Genomic DNA, 22,643 nt, shown 5'->3' with positions numbered 1-22,643 from the left:
AGGTGCATGCTTCAATGCACAGTTAATTTTTGTATTTTTAAAAATAGAGACAGGGTTTCACCATGTTGTCCAGGCTGGTCTCAAACTCCTGACCTTGTGATCCGCCTGTCTCGGCCTCCCAAAGTACTGGGATTACAGGTATGAGCCACCATGCCCGACTGACAAGGTTTCCTGTAGTCTCCCTTTTTTCGAGAAGATGGAGTCCCTCCCCATAACCACCACAGCTGGGAATGTGCTTGGTCACACCTGAAGTCAGCCCATCTCAGAGTCTTAACCAAAGTTCACGGCATGTAAAATCTGGCCATCACTGCTCATTATTTCTGACCTAAGGGCTCTTTAGTCATCTAATAATGAATCCTGCTGGGGCAGGGTCATTCCCTTGAACAGCCAGCAGCAGGTTCACTTCTGGCTGAAGGTATGTCTGGAGATGTCTGGAGCTAGGGCCTGAAATGGGGGCCTCAGGACCCTGCCTATTGCCTTATCCTATTATTGCTGAGCTGATATCCAATTTGCAAGGCAAAGTCCTCAAGATTTTAAATTTTTTTTAATTTTTTAATTTTTTTGTTCTCCATTCTCCTCAAGTGGAAGGGCAGAGTCTTTCCCAGAGCTGTAAGCTGAAATTGCTGGGATTTGGGAATGGATGGCACAAGCACTCCCTTGGTCACCCCAGCTGGTACTATGCACCCCAACACAGGATCAAGACTTGTCCAGGAATTGCAGTCCTTGTGGCCTAGACTACCTTTCAACTTTATTTAGAATGCCAGAACTAACTCCTTTTTTTTTTTTGTGGGTCGGGGGGGGAGAGGGAGGGAGGGGGAGGGAGGGGGGAGGAGGGAGGGAGGGGGGAGGGAGGGGGAGGAGGGAGGGAGGGGGGAGGAGGGAGGGAGGAGGGAGGGAGTGAGGGAGGGAGGGGGAGGGAGGGAGGATGGAGGGAGGGTAGGGAGGTATTGTTTCTTTATTTATTTTTGATGTGATTGCTTCTTTTTCTCTTTTTTTTCTTTTTCTTTGTTCTTTTCTTTCTTTCTTTCTTTCTTCTTTCTTCTTTTCTTTCTTTCTTCTTTCTTTCTTTCTTTCTTTCCTTCTTTCTTTTTTTCTCTTTTGCCTAGACTGGAGTGCAGTGGCGAGATCTTGGCTCACTGCAAGTCCGACTCCGGGGGTCTGCCATTCTACTTGCATAGCCTCACAAGTGTAGCTCGGGACTACAGGCACCCGCCACCATGCCCAGCTAATTTTTGTATATTTTTTTTAGTAGAGACGGGTTTTCACCGTGTTAGGCAGGATGGTCTTGATCTCCTGACCTCGTGATCCACCTGCCTCAGCCTCCCAAAGTTCTGGGATTACAGGCTTGAGCCACTGTGCCTGGCCAAATGCGAGAACTCTTTAACCTGCAGTGGCATTACTTGCTAGAAGTCAAGTTGAGACCACCATGATGGGCAATTCCCTTCTGACTAGTGCTGGTCTAAATGCTCTGAGCTCTGCTTGGTACTGCTTTCCACTGTGATAGGGCAACACTGAGTTCCAATGTAAAGTCCTGTATTCACTGTGCTCTGCCTCCTCTTAGCTCACAGGTTCACTCTTTGTACCACATGACAACTGCCCAGGAATCGGGGAGGAGTGGCGTCTGCAATTCAAGACCGTCTTTCCTACCCCCGTCAGTGTCTTTTTCAGTTATATGAAGTTAAAATCAGACACTGTGATCACTCACCTGATTTTTGGTTCTTATAAAGGTGCTTTTTTGTGTAGATAATTGTTAAATTTGGTGATCCTGCAGGATGGATGGTTGGTAGAGGCTTCTATCTGGCCATTTTGCTCTGTCTCCAAACAAATGAAAACTTTTTGATTTTTTCTTTACATTTATCATGGACTTTAGTTTTATTTCAATTTGATGAAAACTTAACTTACCATCAATAGAAATAAGAACAAAAAGATAATCCTGTAATGTGTTTGCTTGCTGTCTAAGACATTTTAACAAATTGGACATTACAAATATCTGGTTCGCCAAATCAAACTTTTTGATATATCATTATTCTACAATTCTGAGTGGTTTAATTGAACATCTTACTTGTCTGTACACTGACTTGTGCTGGGGTTTTTGTTACCCAAGGAATTTAGCTAGTGTATCTGAATGCTAAGGAAAGTGGAAGTAATTGGTGACTTGCAAAGCACCCTAAATGTGTTACTTATTAATAGCTGTTAGGCATACAAGGTATGGAAATGGTAAACAATTGTATATTAATTTTATTCTTTAAAATCATTACATCTTAGGTGCTCCAAATTTTATAACTAAAAATTTTAAAGATCCTCTCAGACCTCTCTGTTTCACAAATGGGAAAAGAAAGGAAGACTCAGAAAGAAAAATATTTTCTTTATTTTAGTAGTGGGGAGTAAGAAGTAATTTTGATTTTCTCTTAATTGCAAATGTGCTAATGAAGAAAACAATATATAATAAATTTTTTTAATGAAGAAAAGTAATTTAAACTAAAAACACTTACCAATTTTTTATTGGAATTTTTCTAAATTGCTTTTGAAACAATATTGCCATAATACATAAAAAATGAGACTAATGGTAAACTACAAAATGTGATAACCCCAGATAAAGACATTTGGTAAGGTTATTGCTTTAATTTTGTGATATGTGAATTATATATCTCCACAAACTTTTTCAGGAAAATGAATTAAGAACTTCCTTTGGCCATTTTCTAATTTTTCCATTACTAGATAAAAGAGCTATTAGGTCAAATAGATTATTTTCTAGAAAGAAATTATTGATTATTACGTAAAAATCACTAGCACATATGGATTGTGCTTTAATATCTTACTTCTGAAAATGTAGATACAAAATAAGGTGTTTATAAAACGGCCTAAAGGAAAAAGTTTTATGTATTATGTAAGCAAAATTCTTAGAGTCAAAGACACATGGAAGAACAGAAAAATAAGAAATATAAAGTTTTCAATGTGTAGCATTTAAATAATTAATTTATTAGTTGAGTTTGGTGTTCTTAGGATAAAGATGCAAAAGAGCAGCTTAAACATCACCTCAGGATTATTGAGCATGGATGCTGCATTGTGTTTGTCATGTATGTCTTGTATGTGTTTCTCCTATGAGCCTCCAGGTGAGGCTCCCTCATAGAACTCATTGTAGATTATTTAAGTGTCTATGCTCTTCCTTTTGTATGTTTATTAGCCCTTTGGAATTTTTTTAACTGTGAATTTGCCACTCAATTTACTCATTTTAATGGGATTCTGGTCTTTTTCTTTTATTAATTAAAACATCATTAGCAATTTTTTCGTGTTTATATATTCATATAAATAGCAGATATTCTGTGTAGTATTAAGAAAAAAAGATTGGGACTTTTGTTTCTAGAAAAATGGTGGACTAGATTGTTCAGAGTAATAATATTAATGTAAATATTAAAATAGTTTGATATAACTCATTTTAAAATAATTTAAAATAATAAGACATCCAACATTATAATAAATGGATTTGAGAGAATTAGGAATCCAGAGAGGTAAGTGGAACCATTAAATCGTTTTGCCCTAAAGGCATTTGCCAATCTATGAATAGGTAAAAACTTCTGTTTTGATGACTTTTGGTGGCATGGGGAACAGAAGATGAAGTCTTTTGTCTCCCAGAGTGGAAACTTCAATAGAATCCGTAACATGTGAATTTTGGATTCCCAGAAAACATACTTTCAGAGTGCAGGAGACATAACTACCACCAGAAAGTATTTTTATAAAAAGTTGCTCAGAGCTTGTAGAAATAAAAGAAAGATAGAATGAAAAAAATAAAAAAAAACTCTTAAGCAATGAAAAAAAAAAAAAAGCTGTACTGTGCACTTGTAATTCCAATGAGACATAGTCTAACCATTGACAGATGACAGAGGTGGAACAACCAATCTCTAAGGGTTGACTTCCCCTCATCTTCCTGTCCTTCCCTTATTTCCTGTTGGGCTTAGAAGCCCTCCAAACTCTCCCAACCTCTGCCTGTTACAGTTTCAAAGCTGCTTCCACATTTTTAGATTTCTTTATAGAAAAACCTCACTCCCTGGGATCAATTATCTGCTAGTCTCTTCTTTCATCGACATAAATAAGTATCTGAAACTGGATAACTTAAAAGAAAAGTGGTTTAATTGGCTTACAGTTCAGTAGGCTATAAAGGAAGCACGGTGCCAGTATCTACTCAGCTTCTGATGAGACCTCAGGAAGCTTATAATCATGGTAGAAGGCAAAGTGGGAGCAGGCATGTCACATGGTGAGAGATGGATCAATAAAGGGAAAAGAAGCACAACAATCTTTTAAACAATCAGACCTTGTGTGGACTAACAGAGTGAGAATTCACTAATCACCAAGAGGATGGTGCTAAGCCATTCATGAGGAATTAGCCCCCATGATGCAAACACCTTCAGCATTGTGGATTACAGTTTAACATGAGATTTGGAGGAGACAAACTTCCAAATTATATCACCAATCCTACTCAAACTATTCTGAAAAATAGGGGAGAGAATACTTTCAAACTCATGCTATGAGGCCAATATTACCTTGATGCTAAAACTAAAGATACATCAAAGAGGAAAACTACAGGCCAATATCACTGATGAATATTGATGCAAAAATCCTTTAAAAATACCAGCAAACTGAAGTCAACAGTACATTAAAAATGCAGTTACTCACAACCAAGTGAGATTTACCCTAGGGATGCAAGGATGGTTCAACGTATGCAAATCAATCAATGCGATACAGCATATCAACAGGATGAAGGAGTAAAACCATATGAGCATTTTAATTGATGCTGAAAACCATCTGATAAAGTTCAATACCCCTTCATGATAAAAATTTTCAGAAAAATGGATACAGAAGGAATATACCTCAAAACAATAAAAGCCATATATGGCAGACCCATATCTTGCATTTTACTGAAGAGGAAAAACTAAAAGCCTTTTCTCTAAGATCTGGAACAAGACAAGAATTCCAACTTTCACTATTGTTTTTCAACATAGTACTGGACGTCCTAGCTAGAGCAATCAGAGGAAAAAAAAAGGGCATGAAAATTGGAAAGAACAAAGTCAAATTATCTTTGTTTGCAGATTATATGATCTTAGTGAAATAAGGCAGACACAGAAAGACAAATTTCACAAATATCCCAAATTTATACATCTACAGTGAACTCATTTTTAACAAAAGTGTCAAGAATGTACATTGGGTAGAAGACAATCTCTTCAATAGATGGTGCTGGGAAAACTGTATATTCATATGCATAAGAATAAAGCTAGACCCCTATCTTCCACCATATGCAAAAATCAAATCAAAATGGATTAAAGACTTAAATCCAAGACCTAAAACTATGGAACTACTAAAAGAAAAAACTGGGAACCTCTCCAGGACATTGAACTGGACAAATATTTCTTGCCTCTTAGCCCACAAGCACAGGCAACCAAAGCAAAAAAGAACAGATGCGATTATATCAAGTTCAACTGCTTCTTCACAGCAAAGGTAATGATCATCAAAGTGAAATGACAACTCACAACATGACAGAAAACACTTGCAAACTACCAACTTGACAAGGGATTTATAACCAGAGCATATAATAAGCTCAAACAACTCAACAGAAAGAAATCAAATAATCCAATTAAAAAATGGACAAAAGGTCTGAATACATATTTCCCAAAAGAAGACATAAGATGGTAAACAGATACATGGAAAGACATTTAACATCACTGCACCACAAAGAAATGCAAATCAATAAGGCAATAAAATATCAAATTACCCCACTTAAAATAGATTTTATCCAAAAGACAGGCTCTGTTGATGGGAATGTTAATTAGTGCATCCACTATGGAGAACAGCTTGGAAGGTCCTGAAAAAACTAAAAATGGAACTACCATATGATTTAGCAATTCCACCGTTAAGTATATACCCAAAAGAAAGGTAATCAGTACATCAAACAGATATGTGCACTCCCTTGTTTATTTAAGGACTATTCACAATAGCCAGATTTATAAGCAACCTAAGTGTCCATCAACAGATGAATGGATAAAGTGTCAGACGTATACACAATGTAATACTATTCAGTCACCGAAAAGAATAAGATCCTCTGATTGGCAGCAACATAGATGGAGCTGTAGGTCATCATGTTTAGTGAAATAAGGCAGGCACAGAAAGACAAATATCACATGCGCCAATCATTTGTGGGAGCTGAAAAATTAAAACGACTGAATTCATGAAGATAGAGTGTAGAATGATGTTCAGTTACCAGAGGTTGAGAAGAATAATAAGGGAGAAGGGGAATGTGAGGATGGTTCCTGGGTACAAAAAACTAGTTAGATAGCATGAATAAAATCGAGTATTTGAGAGCACAGTGAGATGACTATAGTCAACAATAATTTATTGTACATTTTCAAATAACTGAAAGAGTCTAATTGGATTGTTTGTGACACAAAGGATGAATGCTTGAGGTGATGGATACTCCATTTATCCCAATTTAATTTTTACCTATTGTATACCTGTATCACAACATCTCGTAGACCTCATAAATGTATATACTTACTATGTACCAACAAAAATTAAAATACAAAAATGAAGATGAGGTCATACTGGACAGAGTAGGTTTTAATTCTATATAACTGGTGTCTTTTTTTTTAATTTTTGAGACAGGGTCTCACTTTGTCCCCCAAGTCTGGAATGTAGTGGTGTGATCTCCACTCACTGCAGCCTCCACCTCGAAGGCTCAAGCTGTCCTCCTGCTTCAGCCCCACAAGTAGCTGGGAACACAGGTTCATGCCACCAAGCCTGGTTAATTTTGTCTTTTTTGTAGAGATGGGGTTTCTCCATGTTGCCCAGGCTGGTCTCGAACTCCAGAGCTCGAGTGATCTGCCCTTCTGAGTCTCCCAAAGTGCTAAGATTACAGGCATGAACCACTGTACCCAGCCTTGCCTTTGTAAGAAAAGAGGTGACAGGCACACAGTGGAGAAGGCCATGTGAAGACTGAGGCAGAGAATAGACTGATGTAGCTATAAGGTAAGGAATAGCAGGGAAATTATAAGAAGCAAAAAAGACTTCTTCCCTAAAACCTTCACAGAGCTCCTGCCCATTGCTGACAAGTTAGTTTTTGACCACTAGGTCTAGAAATGTGCAATAATAAATTTCTGTTGCTTTTAGTCACTTAGTTTGTGGCACTTTGTTATGGCAGCCCTAGAAAATGAATACATAGGGTATGCTATTTCTGCCAGATTTTCTCCTTTTCTCCAATTCCCAGACAGAGGATGTGTTTATCTGAGACAAAAAGGTGCTAGCTTCTTCTGCAGGACATCCTCATAATTAAAGTCATCAAAGCTGGATGCTTGGAAATGGTCAGGGACAAACGCAGTTTTCTGTATGACCTTCTGTACAGAAGGCAAACTGTTTCCAGTTGTGTTCCAGTTTAGCCTCACAGGTTTCAGATTATTCTTTCCTTCCCCTCTTCATATCCACTTTCTTTTCCTAACTGCGTATCTTGCAGACTTCAGGCTTCCACATAGGACCCAGGAACAGTAGCCACCACTTCTCTAATTGAACCGTGACTAACACACTCGGTTAAATATATTTATATATATATATATGTGTGTGTGTGTTTCTATAAACTTATTTTGTTTAAATGTGTACAAATCATGCTATATTACCTCCCAATAGTTTTGTTTTTTCTTCTACATTACTATCTTTTAATCTTAGCTTTTAAAATATTTATCAAATACAGATTAAAATATCACTGGTACTTTTAACTAAATGTATTATATGCGTGAAGATACCAACAATTGCTTGCACCTGTAAAAAATAAATGGGTAAAAATCTACCAGTGTGACAATTACATGTTAGTAAATGCAATGTATATGAATCAGAACTTACTCTAGTGCTGAAAATAGAGAAAGTGCTTACTTTCATTTAAAACATTAGCTATTTGTATCCAGCATCAAGCTTTTACACCAAGAGTAATTCTATGCGATACCAAAACACTCACAAAATCAGTCAATTACTTATAAAATAGATAATTTTTATAAAACAACCAGAGTTATTTGTGTGAACTGAATAATTTGGTTATTAAATAACCTGATAATTCCATTTTAAAAATTGAGTTCATATGGAGATATCTTAGTAACATTTTCAAGCATTTTAAGCCTATGAGAACTACACAAACCTAAATAACCTAGAAGTCTAACACAGTATTTTTACATACGTAAATACTAATTCCCACCCTCCATACTCAAAAAAGTTTATGATATACATAGTATTTGCTGTTCCTCTCTTTTCAGAAATAGAGGCTGAACTCAGAAGAGATAGGAAATATTCTGATTAAAAACACCAGAAAAAGAAAGAAGCGTAAATAGAAGATATACTCTGAGTACGAAGATCCACTTACAAGAAGCAACTTGTGTTTTGAAAAACACAATTCTGTATTTTACTTTTTACTGTGCACTAAAAGATAAATTGATTCATACATTCCATAGATTATATATCTGTGTGGAATGTAAAAGGGTCTATGTGTATATAATTACTTAGAATATATTTGAATCTGGCATGACTTCTGAAAGCTAAATGTAACTTACAGTGATTTTAGTTATTCTTTATTGTATTTTATTAGATGCTAGTTGCTGCATAAGGAATTTTGTGTGTATTATCTTGTATAATCTACACACTAATATTACTAAGAAAACACTGGCTTTCTTTGCAAATTATATTTGAAATCTGGATCTTCATAAATTTAGTTAACTTTCCCAAATACTCACTGTCTGTAATTTAGGGAACCAGCGTTCACATTCAGTTGTCTTGACTCCAAAGTCTATATAACAGCTATGCATGCTGTTCTTTCCCTTTACTGGCCAAATAACAGTCTTGTCACTTGGAATTATGACAGAGTAAGAGAAAATATTAGAGACTCCACAATTTTCTTTTAAAATATCTGCAAATGAATATGTAAGGGAATTCTCCAAAATAGCATATGAAAGTGATGACAATCAAAGTGATGAAGTCAAGCATGTTTCTAAGAGAATCTGATAAAGGACATTAAAAACCCACCAATGATTATGATTTTGGAACTGTGCAGGACAGGACAAAGAGTGAGGGAGGCTGTCTGAGGTGCTGAAATACAGCATACAGACATATTACAGACTAAGTATAAAATCTCGTATTAATTCAGGCTTTCATACTGAGTTCCTCAGGTAACATATAAAATGATCACTGGTCACAGTTTGGAAGAAACTAATTATAAACAATCAAATAAATAATAGAAATTTTTAAAAGTTGCCATATTGACTTTAAAAATCACATGCAGATCATTATGTAATAAATAATATGAAAACGATATGATTTTAATATAGTAGTATTTTTCAACCTGGTTGAATATTGTTAGCTATGTAAGTTCTGCTGTCTCAAATACATTCAGATTTTGTGGAAATACATGTGATCAACTTTTATTAACAGATGCTTAAAAAGACATATAATCAATTTTATAAAAATTAAAGTTTAGTATGAAAGTTACTTGTCATCATCTGAATCCATTTTATTTTTAACCAATTTGGATCTCTCAAACTCTGAGAAATTTGCCAATATAAATATTTCCATCACATTTTTCTCATATTTCTTACCTTTTTATCTTTGTATTGTGATTTTTAACTTGGATGATATAGTTTTAGAACACATAAAGTTAAATATGTATAACTTTATTGGAGCAAAATTTTACCCCTGATATTTTGTTTACTATTTTAAATTCAATTTTTTGAGATTAATATTAGTTACCTTTCTTTCTTTTTCTTGTCTAGCATACCTAACAAATATTTAGCTTTTTTGCCTATTTAATTTTGATTTAAGTGTGTTGATTTAAGTAATAACATATTGTACTTTCTGTTTCAAGATAGTGAGCTGAGCACGTGCTTCACTCTTACCCTCTTGTAACAAATATCTAGAAACAATATAAAATTTAAACAACAGGAAAGCAAAAATCAAATAGGCTCTTTCCCAGGACCAGATATTGTGACAAGGTCCTGAAAGTTAGAAAACAAATACAATTTAGAAGAGAAGCTTCAGCCAAGGACACATATAGAAAATTACAACTGTGGGGGGGGCGGAGCAAGATGGCCGAATAGGAACAGCTCCAGTCTCCAACTCCCAGCGCGAGCGACACAGAAGACCGGTGATTTCTGCATTTTCAACTGAGTCTCCACCTCTGGGGACAGTGCACAGCTGAAGACCAACAGGGGAAGTAGCTGGAGCCGGTGCAGACGCGAACGACTCTGTCTGACAGCTTTGGGGAGAGCCGTGGATCTCCCAACGCGGAGGTTGAGATCTGAGAACGGACAGACTGCCTGCTCAGGTGTGTCTCTGACCCCTGAGTAGCCTACCTGGGAGAAATCCCCCACTAGGGGCAGTCTGACACCCCACACCTCACAGGGTGGAGTACACCCCTGAGAGGAAACTTCCAAAGGAAGAATCAGACAGGTACACTCGCTGTTCAGCAATATTCTATCTTCGGCAACCTCTGCTGCTGATACCCAGGCAAACAGGGTCTGGAGTGGACCTCAAGCAATCTCCAACAGACCAACAGACAGTCCTTCTGACTGTCAGAAGAAAAACTATCAAACAGGAAGGACACCTATACCAAAACCCCATCAGTACGTCACCACCATCAAAGACCAGAGACAGATAAAACCACAAAGATGGGGAAGAAGCAGGGCAGAAAAGCTGGAAATTCAAAAAATAAGAGCGCATCTGCCCCTGCGAAGGAGCGCAGCCCATCGCCAGCAACGGATCAAAGCTGGTCAGAGAATGACTTGGACGAGAGGAGAGAAGAAGGCTTCAGTCCATCAAACTTATCAGAGCTAAAGGAGGAATTACATACCCAGTGCAAAGAAACTAAAAATCTTGAAAAAAGAGTGGAAGAATTGACAGCTAGACTAATTAATGCAGAGAAGATCATAAACGAAATGACAGAGATGAAAACCATGACACGAGAAATACGTGACAAATGCACAAGCTTCAGTAACCGACTCGATCAACTGGAAGAAAGAGTATCAGCGATTGAAGATCAAATGAATGAAATGAAGCGAGAAGAGAAACCAAAAGAAAAAAGAAGAAAAAGAAATGAGCAAAGCCTGCAAGAAGTATGGGATTACATAAAAAGACCAAATCTACGTCTGATTGGGGTGCCTGAAAGTGAGGGGGAAAATGGAACCAAGTTGGAAAACACTCTTCAGGATATCATCCAGGAGAACTTCCCCAACCTAGTAGAGCAGGCCAACATTCAAATTCAGGAAATACAGAGAACACCACAAAGATACTCCTCCAGAAGAGCAACTCCAAGACACTTAATTGCCAGATTCACCAAAGTTGAAATGAAGGAAAAAATCTTAAGGGCAGCCAGAGAGAAAGGTCGGGTTACCCACAAAGGGAAGCCCATCAGAATAACAGCAGATCTCTCGGCAGAAACTCTACAAGCCAGAAGAGAGTGGGGGCCAATATTCAACGTTCTTAAAGAAAAGAATTTTAAACCCAGAATTTCATATCCAGCCAAACTAAGTTTCATAAGTGAAGGAGAAATAAAATCCTTTACAGATAAGCAAATGCTTAGAGATTTTGTCACCACCAGGCCTGCCTTACAAGAGACCCTGAAGGAAGCCCTAAACATGGAAAGGAACAACCGGTACCAGCCATCACAAAAACATGCCAAAATGTAAAGACCATCGAGGCTAGGAAGAAACTGCATCGACTAACGAGCAAAATAACCAGTTAATATCATAATGGCAGGATCAAGATCACACATAACAATATTAACCTTAAATGTAAATGGACTAAATGCTCCAATTAAAAGACACAGACTGGCAAACTGGATAAAGAGTCAAGACCCATCAGTCTGCTGTATTCAGGAGACCCATCTCACATGCAGAGACATACATAGGCTCAAAATAAAGGGATGGAGGAAGATCTACCAAGCAAATGGAGAACAAAAAAAAGCAGGGGTTGCAATCCTAGTCTCTGATAAAACAGACTTTAAACCATCAAAGATCAAAAGAGACAAAGAAGGCCATTACATAATGGTAAAGGGATCAATTCAACAGGAAGAGCTAACTCTCCTAAATATATATGCACCCAATACAGGAGCACCCAGATTCATAAAGCAAGTCCTTAGAGACTTACAAAGAGACTTAGACTCCCATACAATAATAATGGGAGACTTCAACACTCCGCTGTCAACATTAGACAGATCAACGAGACAGAAAGTTAACAAGGATATCCAGGAATTGAACTCATCTCTGCACCAAGCGGACCTAATAGACATCTATAGAACTCTCCACCCCAAATCAACAGAATATACATTCTTCTCAGCACCACATCGCACTTATTCCAAAATTGACCACATAATTGGAAGTAAAGCACTCCTCAGCAAATGTACAAGAACAGAAATTATAACAAACTGTCTCTCAGACCACAGTGCAATCAAACTAGAACTCAGGACTAAGAAACTCAATCAAAACTGCTCAACTACATGGAAACTGAACAACCTGCTCCTGAATGACTACTGGGTACATAACGAAAGGAAAGCGGAAATAAAGATGTTCTTTGAAACCAATGAGAACAAAGATACAACATACCAGAATCTCTGGGACACATTTAAAGCAGTGTGTAGAGGGAAATTTATAGCACTAAATGCCCACAAGAGAAAGCAGGAAAGATCTAAAATTGACACTCTAACATCACAATTAAAAGAACTAGAGAGGCAAGAGCAAACACATTCAAAAGCTAGCAGAAGGCAAGAAATAACTAAGATCAGAGCCGAACTGAAGGAGATAGAGACACAAAAAACCCTCCAAAAAATCAATGAATCCAGGAGTTGGTTTTTTGAAAAGATCAACAAAATTGACAGACCGCTAGCAAGGCTAATAAAGAAGAAAAGAGAGAGGAATCAAATAGATGCAATAAAAAATGATAAAGGGGATATCACCACTGACCCCACAGAAATACAAACTACCATCAGAGAATACTATAAACGCCTCTACGCAAATCAACTAGTAAATCTAGAAGAAATGGATAAATTCCTGGACACTTACACTCTCCCAAGGCTAAACCAGGAAGAAGTTGAATCCCTGAATAGACCAATAGTAGGCTCTGAAATTGAGGCAACAATTAATAGCCTACCCACCAAAAAAAGTCCAGGACCAGATGGATTCACAGCTGAATTCTAGCAGAGGTACAAGGAGGAGCTGGTACCATTCCTTCTGAAACTATTCCAATCAATTGAAAAAGAGGGAATCCTCCCTAACTCATTTTATGAGGCCAACATCATCCTGATACCAAAGCCTGGCAGAGACACATCAAAAAAAGAGAATTTTAGACCAATATCCCTGATGAACATTGATGCAAAAATTCTCAATAAAATACTGGCAAACCGGATTCAGCAGCACATCAAAAAGCTTATCCACCATGATCAAGTGGGCTTCATCCCTGGGATGCAAGGCTGGTTCAACATTCGCAAATCAATAAACGTAATCCAGCATATAAACAGAACCAAAGACAAGAACCACATGATTGTCTCAATAGATGCAGAAAAGGCTTTTGACAAAATTCAACAGCCCTTCATGCTAAAAACGCTCAATAAATTCGGTATTGATGGAACGTACCTCAAAATAATAAGAGCTATTTATGACAAACCCACAGCTAATATCATACTGAATGGGCAAAAACTGGAAAAATTCCCTTTGAAAACTGGCACAAGACAGGGATGCCCTCTCTCACCACTCCTATTCAACATAGTGTTGGAAGTTCTGGCTAGGGCAATCAGGCAAGAGAAAGAAATCAAGGGTATCCAGTTAGGAAAAGAAGAAGTCAAATTGTCCCTGTTTGCAGATGACATGATTGTATATTTAGAAAACCCCATCGTCTCAGCCCAAAATCTCCTTAAGCTGATAAGCAACTTCAGCAAAGTCTCAGGATACAAAATTAATGTGCAAAAATCACAAGCATTCTTATACACCAGTAACAGACAAGCAGAGAGCCAAATCAGGAATGAACTTCCATTCACAATTGCTTCAAAGAGAATAAAATACCTAGGAATCCAGCTTACAAGGGATGTAAAGGACCTCTTCAAGGAGAACTACAAACCACTGCTCAGCGAAATAAAAGAGGACACAAACAAATGGAAGAACATACCATGCTCATGGATAGGAAGAATCAATATCGTGAAAATGGCCATACTTCCCAAGGTTATTTATAGATTCAATGCCATCCCCATCAAGCTACCAATGAGTTTCTTCACAGAATTGGAAAAAACTGCTTTAAAGTTCATATGGAACCAAAAAAGGGCCCGCATTGCCAAGACAATCCTAAGTCAAAAGGAGAAAGCTGGAGGCATCACGCTACCTGACTTCAAACTATACTACAAGGCTACAGTCACCAAAACAGCATGGTACTGGTACCAAAACAGAGATATAGATCAATGGAACAGAACAGAGTCCTCAGAAATAATACCACACATCTACAGCCATCTGATCTTTGACAAACCTGAGAGAAACAAGAAATGGGGAAAGGATTCCCTATTTAATAAATGGTGCTGGGAAAATTGGCTAGCCATAAGTAGAAAGCTGAAACTGGATCCTTTCCTTACCCCTTATACGTAGATTAATTCAAGATGGATTAGAGACTTAAATGTTAGACCTAATACCATAAAAACCCTAGAAGAAAATCTAGGTAGTACCATTCAGGACATAGGCATGGGCAAGGACTTCATGTCTAAAACACCAAAAGCAACGGCAGCAAAAGCCAAAATTGACAAATGGGATCTAATTAAACTAAAGAGCTTTTGCACAGGAAAAGAAACTACCATCAGAGTGAACAGGCAACCTACAGAATGGGAGAAAATTTTTGCAACCTACTCATCTGACAAAGGGCTAATATCCAGAATCTACAAAGAACTCAAACAAATATACGAGAAAAAAACAACCCCATCAAAAAGTGGGGAAAGGATATGAACAGACATTTCTCAAAAGAAGATATTCATACAGCCAACAGACACATGAAAAAATGCTCATCATCACTCGCCATCAGAGAAATGCAAATCAAAACCACAATGAGATACCATCTCACACCAGTTAGAATGGCAATCATTAAGAAGTCAGGAAACAACAGGTGTTGGAGAGGATGTGGAGAAATAGGAACACTTTTACACTGTTGGTGGGATTGTAAACTAGTTCAACCATTATGGAAAACAGTATGGCAATTCCTCAAGGATCTAGAACTAGATGTACCATATGACCCAGCCATCCCACTACTGGGTATATACCCAAAGGATTATAAATTATTCTACTACAAAGACACATGTACACCTATGTTTATTGCGGCACTATTCACAATAGCAAAGACTTGGAATCAACCCAAATGTCCATCTGTGACAGACTGGATTAAGAAAATGTGGCACATATACACCATGGAATACTATGCAGCCATAAAAAAGGATGAGTTTGCGTCCTTTGTAGGGACATGGATGCAGCTGGAAACCATCATTCTTAGCAAACTATCACAAGAACAGAAAACCAAACACCGCATGTTCTCACTCATAGGTGGGAACTGAACAATGAGATCACCTGGACTCGGGAAGGGGAACATCACGCACTGGGGCCTATCATGGGGGGGGGGGAGGGGGGAGGAGGGAGGGCTTGCATTGGGGAGTTATACAAGATATAAATGATGAATTGATGGGTGCTGACGGGTTGATGGGTGCAGCACACCAACATGGCATAAGTATACATATGTAACAAACCTGCACGTTATGCACATGTACCCTAGAACTTAAAGTATAATAAAAAAATAAAATAAAATAAAATAAAAAAGAAAAAAAAAAAAAAAAAAAAAGAAAAAAGGCTTGCCTAAAGATGGAGATAGCAGGAATGACAGGTGAATAAAAAACATGAATTCCTTCTGTAACATACTAAAAAAAAAAAAAAAAAAAAAAAAAAAAAAAAAAAAAAAAAAAAAAAAAAAAAAAAAAAAAAAAGAAAATTACAACTGTGAATGGTGCTGAAAACTAATTGAAGCCAAATAAACAAGGAGACATTTGAGTGATCAGTCCACGTCTTTTCTGAAACCTCCTAAATTCTATGTTCATTAGGCATGCTAGATATTAAGCAATGGAGTGTTTTCCTCAACAAAATTCCCTGTCAAAAAAAAAAAAAGTTGCATATTCTTTTTAAATATGTGTAATATATTCATAAAAGTGGTTTTAAAAGGAGTCTCAGAAACATGCTCAAAATGTTGATAATGTTAGACTGAAGTTCAATTACCATAAAACAATAGCTGTAAAACTTGACAAAAGAATTAACAAATATATCTGAATCATAAAATTTAAGAAAAATTAATGCTTCTAAATAAGTCTTGCATTTATACATAAAATGGATGTATTAGTTCATTCTCATACTGTTGGTAAAGACATACCTGAGGCTGGGCAATTTACAAGCGAAAGAGGTTTAATCAGACTTACAGTTCCACATGGCTGGGGAAGCCTCACAATCATGGCAGAAGGCAAGGAGCAGCAAGTCATGTCTTACATAAATGGCAGCACGCAAAAAAAGAGCTTTTGCCGGGAAACTGCCATTTTTCAAAACTCTGAGATCTGGTGAGACTTATTCACTATAATGAGAATAGCATGGGAAAGATGTGCCCCCATGATTCAATTACCTTCCACCAGATCCCTTCCATAACATGTTGGAATTCAAGATGAGATTTTGGTGGGGACACAGCCAATCCATATAATTCCATTCTAGCCCCTCCAACATCTCATGTCCTCACATTTCAAAAGCAATCATGCCTTCCCAACATTCCCTCAAAATCTTAAGATATTTCAGTATTAACTCAAAAGTCCACCGTACAAAGTCTCATCCGAGGCAAAGCAAGTTCCTTCTACCTATGAGCCTGTAAAATTAAAAGTTAGTTACTTCCTAGATACAATGGAGGTACACACATTGGGTAAGTATGACTATTTCAAATAGGAGACATTGGCCGATACAAAGGGCCTACAGGCCCCATGCAAGTCCGAAATCCAGTGGGGCTGTCATATCTTAAAGCTCCAAAATGATGTCCTTTGACTCCGTGTCTCACATCCAGGTCATACTGATGCAAGAGGTGTGTTCCCAGTCTTGGGCAGCACCGCCCCTGGGGCTTTGCAGGATATAACCCCTTTCCCCTACCGGCTGCTTTCATGGGCTGGCATTGAGTGTCTGTTGCTTTTCCAGGCGCATTGTGCAAGCTGTCATGGATCTACCATTCTGGAATCTGGAGGACAATGAACCTCTTCACACAGTTTTGCTAAGTGGTGCCCAAGAGGGATTCTGTGTGGGAACTCTGACCCCATATTTCCCTTCTGCAATGCACTAGCAGAGTTTCTCGATGAGGGCCCTGCCCCTGCAAGCAAACTTTTGCTTTGGCATCCAGGCTTTTCCATACATCTTCTGAAATCTAGGCAGAAGTTCTCAAATCTCAATTCTTTTTTGTTTAATTTAATTTTTAAATTATTATTTAAGTTCTAGGGTACATGTGCACAACATGCAGGTTTGTTACATATGTATACATGCGCCATGTTGGTGTGCTGCACCCGATAACTTGTCATTTACATTTAGGTATATCTCCTAGTGCTATCCCTCACCTCTCCCCCCACCCCATGACAGGCCCCAGTGTGTGATGTTCCTCACCTTGTGTCAGAGTGTTCTCACTGTTCAGTTTCCACCTATGAGTGAGAACATGCGGTGTTTGGTTTTCTGTCCTTGCGATAGTTTGCTCAGAATGATGGTTTCCAGCTTCATCCATGTCCCTACAAACAACATTAATTCATCCTTTTTTATGGTTGCATAGTATTCCATGATGTATATGTGCCACATTTTCTTAGTCCATTCTATCATTGATGGACGTTTGGGTTGGTTCCAAGTCTTTGCTATTGTGAATAGTGCCGCAATAAACATACGTGTGCACGTGTCTTTATAGCAACATGATTTATAATCCTTTGGGTATATACTCATTAATGGGATGGCTGGGTCAAATGGTATTTCTAGTTCTAGATCCTTGAGGAATCGCCACACTGTCTTCTACAATGGTTGAACTAGTTTACAGTCCCACCAACAGTGTAAATGTGTTCCTATTTCTCCACATGCTCTCCAGCACCTGTTGTTTCCTGATTTTTTAATGATTGCCATTTAACTAGTGTGAGATGGTATCTCATTGTGGTTTTGATTTGCATTTTTCTAATGGCGAGTGATAATGAGCATTTTTTCATCTGTCTGTTGGCTGCATAAATGTCTTCTTTTGAGAAGTGTCTGTTCATATCCCTCACCCACTTTTTGATGGGGTTGTTTGATTTTTTCTTGTAAATTTGTTTGAGTTCTTTTGAGATATCTCTTTTGAGCTACGTCCTGTCAGTACCTAGTTTATTGAGAGTTTTTAGCATGAAGGGCAGTTGACTTTTGTCAAAGGCCTTTTCAACATCTATTGAGATAATCATGTGGTTTTTGTCTTTGCTTCTGTTTATTTGATGAATTACGTTTATTGATTTGTGTATGTTGAACCAGCCTTGCATCCCAGGGATGAAGCCAGCTTGATCATGGTTGATGCTTTTTCATGTGCCACAGGTTTGCCTGTATTTTATTAAGGATTTTTGCATCAATGTTCATCAGGGATATTGGTCTAAAATTCTCTTTTTTTGTTGTGTCTCCGCCAGGCTTTGGTATCAGGATGATACTGGCCTCATAAAATGAATTAGGGAGGATTCCTTCTTTTTCTATTGATTGGAATAGTTTCAGAAGGAATGGTACCAGCTGCTCTTTGTACCTCTGGTAGAATTTGACTGTGAATCTTCTGGTCCTGGACTTTTTTTAGTTGGTAGGCTATTAATTATTGCCTCAATTTCAGAGCCTATTATTGGTCTATTCGGGGATTCAACTTCTTCCTGGTTTAGTCTTGGGAGGGTGTGTGTGTCCAGGAATTTATCAACTTCTTCTAGATTTTCTAATTTATTTGTGTAGAGGTGTTTATAGTCTTCTTTGATGGTAGTTTGTATTTATTTGGGATCGGTGGTGATATCCCCTTTATCATTTTTTATTGTGTCTATTTGATTCTTCTCTCTTTTCTTCTTTATTAGTCTTGCTAGCGGTCTATCAATTTTGTTGATCTTTTCAAAAAACCAGCTCCTGGATTCATTGATTTCTTTGAAGGGTTTTTTGTTTCTATCTACTTCAGTTCTGCTCTGATCTTAGTTATTTCTTACCTTCTGCTACCTTCTGAATGTGTTTGCTCTTACTTCTCTTGTTCTTTTAATTGTGATGTTAGGGTGTCATTTTTAGATCTTTCCTGATTTCTCTTGTGGGCATTTAGTGCTATAAATTTCCCTCTACATACTGCTTTAAATGTGTCCCAGAAATTCTGGTATGTTGTGTCTTTGTTCTCATTGGTTTGAAAGAAAATCTTTATTTCTGCCTTCATTTTGTTATATACCCAGTAGTCATTCAGGAGCAGGTTGTTCAGTTTCCATGTAGTTGAGCGGTTTTGATTGAGTTTCTTAGTCCTGAGTTCTAGTTTGATTGCACTGTGGTCTGAGGGACAGTTTGTTATAATTTCTCTTCTTTTACATTTGCTGAGGAGTGCTTTACTTCCAACTATGTGGTCAATTTTGGAATAAGTGTGATGTGGTGCTGAGAATGTATAGTCTGTTTATTTGGGTTGGAGAGTTCTGTAGATGTCTTTTTGGTCTGTTTGGTGCAGAGCTGAGTTCAATTCCTGAATATCCTTGTTAACTTTCTGTCTCAGTGATCTGTGTAATGTTGACAGTGTGGTGTTAAAGTCTCCCATTATTATTGTGTGCGAGTCTGAGTCTCTTTGTAGGTCTCTAAGGACTTGCTTTATGAATCTGGATGTTCCCATATTGAGTGCTTATATATTTAGGATAGTTAGCTCTTCTTGTTGAATTGATCCCTTACCATTATGTAATGACCTTCTTTGTCTCTTTTGATCTTTGTTGGTTTAACATCTGTTTTATCTTATACTAGGATTACAACCCCTGATTTTTTTGTTTGTTTGTTTTTCATTTGCTTGGTAGATCTTCTTCCATCCCTTTATTTTGAGCCTATATGTGTCTTTGCCCATGAGATGTATCTCCTGAATACAGCACACTCATGGGTCTTGATTCTTTATCCAATTTGCCAGTCTGTCTCTTTTAATTGGAGCATTTAGCCTATTTACATTTAAGGTTAATACTGTTATGTGTGAATTTGATCCTGTCATTATGATGTTAGCTGGTTATTTTGCTCATTAGTTGATGCAATTTCTTCCTAGCAATGATGGTCTTTACAATTTCACATGTTTTTGCAGTGGCTGCTACTGGTTGTTCCTTTCCATCTTTAGTGCTTCCTTCAGGAGCTCTTGTAAGGCAGTCCTGGTGGTGACAAAATCTTTCAGCATTTGCTTGTCTGTAAAGGATTTTATTTCTCCTTCACTTATGAAACTTAGTTTGGTTGGATATGAAATTCTGGGTTGAAAATTCTTTAAGAATGTTGAATATTGGCACCCACTCTCTTCTGGCTTGCAGAGTCTCTGCCAAGAGATCTGCTGTTAGTCTGATGGGCTTCCCTTTGTGGGTAACCTGACCTTTCTCTCTGGCTGTGCTTAACATTTTTTTCCTTCATTTCAACTTTGGCTCATCTGACAATTATGTGTCTTGGAGTTGCTCTTCTTGAGGAGTTTCTTTGTTGTGTTCTCTGTATTTCCTGAATTTGAAAGTTGGCCTGCCTCACTAGGTTGGGGAAGTTCTCCTGGATAATATCCTGCAGAGTGTTTTCCAACTTGGTTCCATTCTCCCTGTCACTTTCAGGTACACCAATCAGACATAGATTTGGTCTTTTCACATAATTCCTTTTTTCTTGGAGGCTTTTTTTGTTTCTTTTTACTCTTTTCTTCTCTAAACTTCTCTTCTTGCTTCATTTCATTTATTTGATCTTCAATCACTGATACCCTTTCTTCCACTTGATGAAATCACCTAATGAAGCTTGTGCATGTGTCACGTAGTTCTCGTGCCATGATTTTCAGCTCCATCAGGTCATTTAAGGACTTCTGTACACTGTTTATTCTAGTTAGCCATTCGTCTAATCTTTTTCCAAGGTTTTTAGCTTCTTTGCAATGGGTTCGAAAATCCTCCTTTAGCTCGGAGAAGTTTGTTATTACTGATCGTTTGAAGCCTTCTTCTCTCAACTCACCAAAGTCATTCTCCATCCAGCTTTGTTCCATTGCTGGTGAGGAACTGTTTTCCTCTGGAGGAGAAGAGGCACTCTGATATTTAGAATTTTCAGCTTTTCTCCTCTGGTTTCTCCTCATCTTTGTGGTTTTCTCTACCTTTGGTCTTTGATAATGTTGACATACAGAGGGGGTTTTGGTGTGGATGTCCTTTCTGTTTGTTAGTTTTCCTTCTAATAGTCAGGACCCTCAGCTGCAGGTCTGTTGGAGTTTGCTGGAGGTTCACTCCAGACGCTGTGTGCCTGGGTATCACCAGTGGAGGCTGCAGAACAGCAATACTGCAGAACAGCAAATGTTGCTTCCTGATCTTTCCTGTGGAAGCTTCGTCTCAGAAGGGCCCCCAGCTGTATGAGGTGTCAGTAGGCCCCTACTGGGAAGTGTCTCCCAATTAGGCTACTGGGGGGTCAGGGACCCACTTGAGGAGGCAGTGTGTCTGTTCTCAGATCTCAAAATCCATGCTGGGAGAACCACAACTCTCTTCAAAGCTATCAGACAGAGACGTTTTCACAAACCTCAATTCTTGACTTCTGTGCACCCGTGGGCCCAACACCATGTGGAAGCTGCCAAGGCTTGGGGTTTCCACCATCTGAAGCAATAGGTTGAGCTGTACCTTGACCCCTTTTAGTCATGGCTGGTATAGCTGGGTTGCACGGGAACCAAGATCCTAGATTGCACACAGCATAGGGACCCTGGGGCCAGCCCACAGAACCATTTTTCCATAGGCTTCCAGGCCTGTGATGGGAGGAATTCCATGTACATCTCTGATATGCCCTGGAGACATTTTCCCCATGGTGTTGGGGATTAGCATTTGGTTCCCTGTTACTTATGCCAATTTCTGCCACAGGCTTGAATTTCTCTTAGGAAAATGGGTTGTTATTTTCTGTCACATCATCAGGCTGCAAATTTTTTGAACTTTTAAGCTCTGGCTCCCTTCTAAAACAGAATGCCTTTAATAACACCCAAGTCACCTCTTGAATGCTTCACTGCTTAGAAATTTCTTCCCCAGATATCCTAAGTCATCTCTCTCAAGTTCAAAGTTCCACAATCTTTAGGTCAAGGACAAAATGCTTCCATTCTCTTCAGTAAAACATAAAAAGAGTCACCTTTGCTCCAGTTCCCAACAAGTTCCTCATCACCATCTGAGACCATCTCAGGCTGGACTTTATTGTCCACATCGTTATCAGGCTTCTGGTCAAAGCCATTCATCAAGTCTCTAGGAAGTTCCAAACTTTTTCATATTTTCCTATCTTCTTCTGAGTCCTCCAATCTGCTCCAACCTCTGCCTGTTACCCAGTTCCAAGGTTGCTTCCACATGTTTGGGTATTTTTTCAGCAGCACCCCACTCCTGGGACCAGTTTACT

The sequence above is a fragment of the Rhinopithecus roxellana genome, chromosome 10, assembly GCF_007565055.1.
Source record: "Rhinopithecus roxellana isolate Shanxi Qingling chromosome 10, ASM756505v1, whole genome shotgun sequence".
In the NCBI taxonomy this organism is placed as follows: domain Eukaryota; kingdom Metazoa; phylum Chordata; class Mammalia; order Primates; family Cercopithecidae; genus Rhinopithecus; species Rhinopithecus roxellana.
Note: the sequence above shows the minus strand (reverse complement) of the source record.